This window comes from Canis lupus, chromosome 12 (assembly GCF_011100685.1).
Source record: "Canis lupus familiaris isolate Mischka breed German Shepherd chromosome 12, alternate assembly UU_Cfam_GSD_1.0, whole genome shotgun sequence".
Lineage (NCBI taxonomy): Eukaryota > Metazoa > Chordata > Mammalia > Carnivora > Canidae > Canis > Canis lupus.
The window spans coordinates 30,355,890-30,361,889 of NC_049233.1; the positions used below are offsets into that span (position 1 = coordinate 30,355,890).

The 6,000-nt window shown below is 35.7% G+C and overlaps 1 pseudogene; it reads left to right on the forward strand.

Moving 5' to 3' along the window:
- Positions 1-4,495: 4,495 nt before the first annotated feature.
- Positions 4,496-5,644, forward strand: LOC119876864 (annotated as a pseudogene).
- The last annotated feature ends 356 nt before the right edge of the window (positions 5,645-6,000 follow it).

Genomic DNA, 6,000 nt, shown 5'->3' on the forward strand with positions numbered 1-6,000 from the left:
CTCAGGGTCCTGAGATTGAGTCCTATGTAGGGCTCTGCACAGAGTCTGCTGGAAACTCTCTATCCCCCTCCCTCTGCCTTCCCCCATGCTCTCTCTCTCACTCTCTCAAATAAATAAAATCTTAAAAAAAAAAAAGTTATCAAAATGAAACTTTGGGTGAGTCTAAACTAATGAACTGAGCCCTTAATAATAAGCTCTGGATTCAGAAAGAGTTGTAGAAGTTAATAGCTGCTGAAACTGATTCTTGGTTGGCCTTGAAGAATTGAGCTTCCATGTTATGGATATCACATGACATGGAATGGCAGGTGTCCTCAGTTACACAGCTGTAAGAAACCAAATTCTGACAGCCGGTGAGTTTAAAAGAGGAACCTGAGTATCACGTTGGATTGCAGATCCATCCAAAGCCTTAAATTTAGCCTGATGAGACCCTCAGCTGGGGACCACCTAATCTGTGGAGTAAATCAATCACATCCTGAAGAATAGAGTTTTATTGAATTGCTGTAGATTTCTATTAACTTTGCTCTTGTCAGTCACAGGAAGAAAGGCTGCTAAAGGAGGAATCAGATTTTGTTTGTTTCCACAAAATATCTCTATTCAAATATTCTGGATCCATTCTTTTTTTTTTTTTTTTTTAATGGATCCATTCTTTCTAAATTTCTATCATAACTTTCAGTTAAGGAATCTGGTGGAAATGTGAATTCAAATTGCATTGTACTTCTGCAGCCATAGTATTAAATTTGGTATCTACTTAATTTTTTTTAAAATTTGAATTAATTTAATTAATATATAATGTATTATTGGTTTCAGAGGTAGAAGTCAGTGATTCATCAGTCTTATACGATACCCAGCTCTCATTACATCATGTGCCCTTCTTAATGTCCATCACCCAGTTACCTGATCCCCCCACCCTCTTCCCCTCCAGTAACCCTCACTTGGTTTCCTATAATTAAGAGTCTATTATAATTTGTCTCTATCTCTGATTTTGTTCTTTATCTACTTTTTAATGGCATTACCTTGGGACTAAACAAGAAGAAGATATTTTTAAGTGTGTTATAGAATCTCTGGGGGTCACTAACCATGCCCTCAGCTAAATTTAAAACCCTAAAATGTTAGTTTGCTTTTAAAAAATAATTCTCTACAGTTAGAAACAGCCCAACTAGAGATACAATACTTCATATTGATTGTGGAATTTATCTAAATTACTGGCATACAATTGCTCTTAATATTCTTTTAGAAACTCATAATTTCTTCTTGTTATGCATTTCATGTCAGCTTATATTTCCAGAGCACTCTGTATACTTTCCTTTATACATACCTATTTTTAAATAATTACAAATGTAACACTATAATGCAGATTTCAATAAAAATTCAATTATTTTTATCAGTTACTTCATCTGTGTAGTTTGCATTTATTTTTGATCCTAAGACAATATTATAAAAATGTCTCTATTGTCTATGAGAATTTCCTTCCCTCTTTGAAACACTGCCACATTTTTGTTTTACCAAGCTTCTCTATTTGTGGTAATTGCCAGTTTAATGAACTATTCCTGGCATTCTCTGTCTTACTGAGAAGAGAAAGATGGTAAAAGTAAATGAGTTATGAGTTTGAAATGAGTTATTTCTTGGTTCAGTGAATACATGTGTACTATGCAGAGCAGAAGATACAATCAGAGTCAACAGAACACCACTGAATAAAAAATAATTTACCTTATTCTTCCATAATAAAGTCTGGGATAGAAATGCTCACAATGCCCACTTCTTCACTTGGTAGAAATATAAAATATATTGGAGTCAGCATAGAACAAAATTAAAACACACATTTTTCTGATGTAATAAAAAATAGTTTGGAAATCCTATTTAAGGTCTACAATTTTAATCTACATCATAAAAGAATTGAAATTAAATAGAAATGCAATGAGTCTATGAGTTAGTTGTTTGTTTCTCCTTCTTAATACTTCCTTTTCTTTACCATAAAAAAAAATACTTCCTTTTGACTTAATTAATTCAGTGAAGTCCAATTTAGGTCTTTTTTTTTTTTTTTTCTTTTAAAGTTGGTGCTTTGGAATATTGTTTAAAAAGTTTAGCCAATGCTAAGTTCACAAAGATATTCTCATATGTTATCTAGAAACTTTACTGTTTTAACCTTCACATTTATATCTATATTCCTTTGAATTTTGCATGAGGTAGAAAAAAATTCATTATTATTTTTATAAATGCAGATATTCAATAGACCCAGGACAGTTTAATGAAAAGTCTATGTCTTTATGTGTTAGAGAATAATGCTTTCGTTAGCCATGTGACTGTAAATCTGTGAATTTATTTCTGAACTTTCCATTCTGTTCCATTTGTCACTTTTCTATATTTGCATTCTCTCTTTCTCTTTTATACAGGTATCTCCTGCTTTACAAAGTTCCCATTAGGTCACTTCACCTCTATGAAAGACCTTAGCATTTGGTATTGCTAAATGAAAAAAAAAAATATGAAGAGGATTTTCACTTTTATGAAAAAAGGTGAAAAGCAAAAAGTGTTCAGTGTTTGTTTTGCAGTTAGTCATTACAGGCAATGTGCATCCAGAGCAGAGGTGCCTCACCAAGCTCCTTTCCCTGGACTATACTCAGCCCTACAGCATCAAGCAATCCTAGCTTTGAACTATGTCTGTGAGCATCTGTGCTTCATCTCAATTTATTGTGTGCATCTCTTAGCAACGTGTATATCCTAAAGCATCAGAAATGAAGTTGTTTGGGGGTCTGGGAATGCTCAAAAATTGCCTATATAATTAATGATAATTGCTTCTTTACCATTTTGGCTTATGACAGTTTTCATAGGAACGTTCTACTTTCAGATAGTAGGGGATACCTATATTTTCATGATTCTATCTTATATATTTTTCTACTTCCTGAAGAACTTTGCTCAGTTTTCTTTTTCCTGTTGGTTGAATTTATTTTCATTTTTAGTGCAGTTTTGCTGAGGAAAAAAGTCTTACAATTTTTTTTTTGTAGAGAATTCTTTTGTATGAATCTTGTAGAGAATATTTTTATATAGACATCGCTTTTATATTTTTAATGAATTTAAAATTTCATATCAACAGTTTTCTTTCAATCTTTTAAAATATTTTTCTATAATACTCTGCTTTTATTCTTTATTATGAGTGATTCATTTTCAGTTTGCTGTTTATACCTTTGAAGTTCAACTGTGGATTCACCAATGCCAACTTCTCTTAATATATTCTCAAATTTCACTTTCAGAATTTTTACTATCACATGCCTGCATTTGCTTTTTTGTAACTCCCTGAGAGAGACTGAGAGTACTCATCCCGAATTACCCTTATCATTGTCCACTAGAGGTAGAGGTAGAGGTTCCACATCAGGACAGACAAGCTGAGAAAACCAGGGGCTACTGTCTCTGCCCACTACCCTACTTGTAACACATAATCTCACTTGAGAGAAGTATACCATTGTCTTATCCCCAACTCCAAAGTGGTGGTAGAGATGTTTTGGTCAGGGGGAGATGTAGACCTTAAGAAGAAGAGAAAGATCAGTAATTGTCTCTAAGCAGACTAACTTGTTCTCTTACAGAACTCAAGGAAATCATCATTGAAACAATGGGGATTTTGGTTATAAGCAATTAAGAGGCAGATAGCTCCATGATAATAGGAAGTTAAAATGTAGAAGAACTAGAATTTTAGCAGAGACAATTGAGAAAATAAGCAGTTGAAATGAGTGCTCCTCAGTGTCAGAACAAGGCTCAAAGACAGACCTCCAAAGACTACCCATGCAAAATTTATTTGGGTCTGACTGTGGAACAATTTATATCTCAGGGTTTTATCAAAGCAATAATCAAAAAGAGCGACCAGTTGGCAATTTGAGGGCTAAGAGCTGAGTGTAATATCAATAGAAGCAAATCAGCTAAAAGCTTAACAGATCAGATCAGGGAAAGAGAAAGTCAAAGATAACCCTGGGAAAACCAACACCATCCTATGTTGATTGTAACAGTATATTAGAATACGCCCTGAAAAGTGCTAGAAGAGGCTGAACACTTCAGCAGAAATAGACTTCACTGGAAGAGTCTACCCATCAATAAAGCAAGTAACATGAAGAGCAACTAGAAGCAGCTCCAGAGAAGGGTGGGAATTAGTATACAGAACTACTAAAAGTTATTATCTGAAATGAAAGAAGTCACACATGCAAGAACAAAAATTAAAGTATGCAACAAAAGCTGCCTCTTAGAGAACTCCAATGCCAGAATAAGCAGTTATTATAAAGAACTAAAAGGACATGTGTTTACAGCAGTAAGGAATATATATTAACTATGTCTTGTAGTATAGAGAATATCAGTAAAAAAAATAAAAATGTAAAAAAAAAAGAAGTGGAAATTCTGGAGTTTAAAAGTTTAATCATTAAGATACATTAGATTACTCCTTTACTCATTAGATTACTCGTCCTGCCATTGATGTCACTGAGTAAGCATCATTAAAGTCTTCTCTCCCACTACTATCATGTCTAAGTCAGAGTCTCCCAAGGAACTTCAACAGCTGCAGGAGCTCTTCATCAGAGTTTTGAGCTTTGAAATAACCAATGAGAGTCTGAGGAGCCAATTTGAGCAATAGAGAATGCTCATAGACTGTGTAGTAATGACATATCCAAACACCAAGTGCTTCAGAGGCTTTAGGTTTGTCATTATGCCACTGTGGAGGAGGTGGATGAAGGAGGAGTCATGAATGCAAGACAACACAAGGTAGACGGAAGAGTTATGGAACCATAAAGGGCTGTCTCAAGAGAAGATTCTCAAAGACCTGGTGGCCACTTAACTGAAAAAAAAAATCTGTTGGCATTCATAAAGACACTGAAGAATATATTCTGAGAGATTATTATAGTATGGGAAAATTGAAGTGACTGAGATCATAACTGACCAAGGCAGTGGCAAGAAGAGAGGCTTAGCTTTTATAACATTTGATGACCATGACTCTGTAGACAAGATTGTCATTCAAAAATACTATACTGTGAATGCCCACAACTATGAAGTAAGGAAAGCCCTATCTGTGCAAAAGATGGCTAGTCCTGGGATCCCTGGGTGGCGCAGCGGTTTGGCGCCTGCCTTTGGCCTAGGGCGCGATCCTGGAGACCCAGGATCGAATCCCACGTCGGGCTCCCGGTGCATGGAGCCTGCTTCTCCCTCTGCCTGTGTCTCTGCCTCTCTCTCTCTCTGTGTGTGTGACTATCATAAATAAATTAAAAAAAAAAAAAAAAGATGGCTAGTCCTTCATCTAGCCAAGAAAGTGATGTGATTATGGAAACTTTGGTGGTCATGGAGTTGTTTTTGGTGGGAATGACAACTTTGGTCTTGGAGGAAACTTCTGTGGGTGAGATGACTCTGATGACAGTTGAAATGAGGGTGGATATAGTGGCAGTGGGGATGGCCATAATGGATTTGGTAATCATGAAAGTAATTTTGGAGATGGTGGAAGCTGTCATGATTTTGGCAATTCAAGCAATCAGTTTTCAAATTTTGGACCTGTTAAAGGAAGAAATTTGAAGGCAGAACCTCTGGTCCCTATTGTGGTGGAGGCCAATACTTTGCCAAACCATGAAACCAAGGTGGCTTTGGCAGTTCCAACAGCAGCAGTGGCTATGACGGTGGAAACTGATTTCAATTACTGCCAGGAAACAAAGCTTAGCAGGAGAGAGGACCCAGAGAAGTGACAGTGATCTACAGATTACAACAGATTTGTGAACTCAGCCAAGCACAGTGGTGACAGGGCCTAGCTGCTACAAAGAAGACATGTTCTAGGCAATACTCATGTGTATGGGCAAAAAAATTCAAGGACTGTATTTATAACTTAATTGTATAACAGGTTATTTTAGTTTCTGTTCTGTGGAAAGTGCAAAGCATCCCAACAAAGGGTTTGAATGTAGATTTATTTATTTTTTTGCTCCCGTGTTGTTGATTGCTAAATGTTATAGTCTGACCATGACTCTGAATAAATGTGCCTTTAAAAAAAAA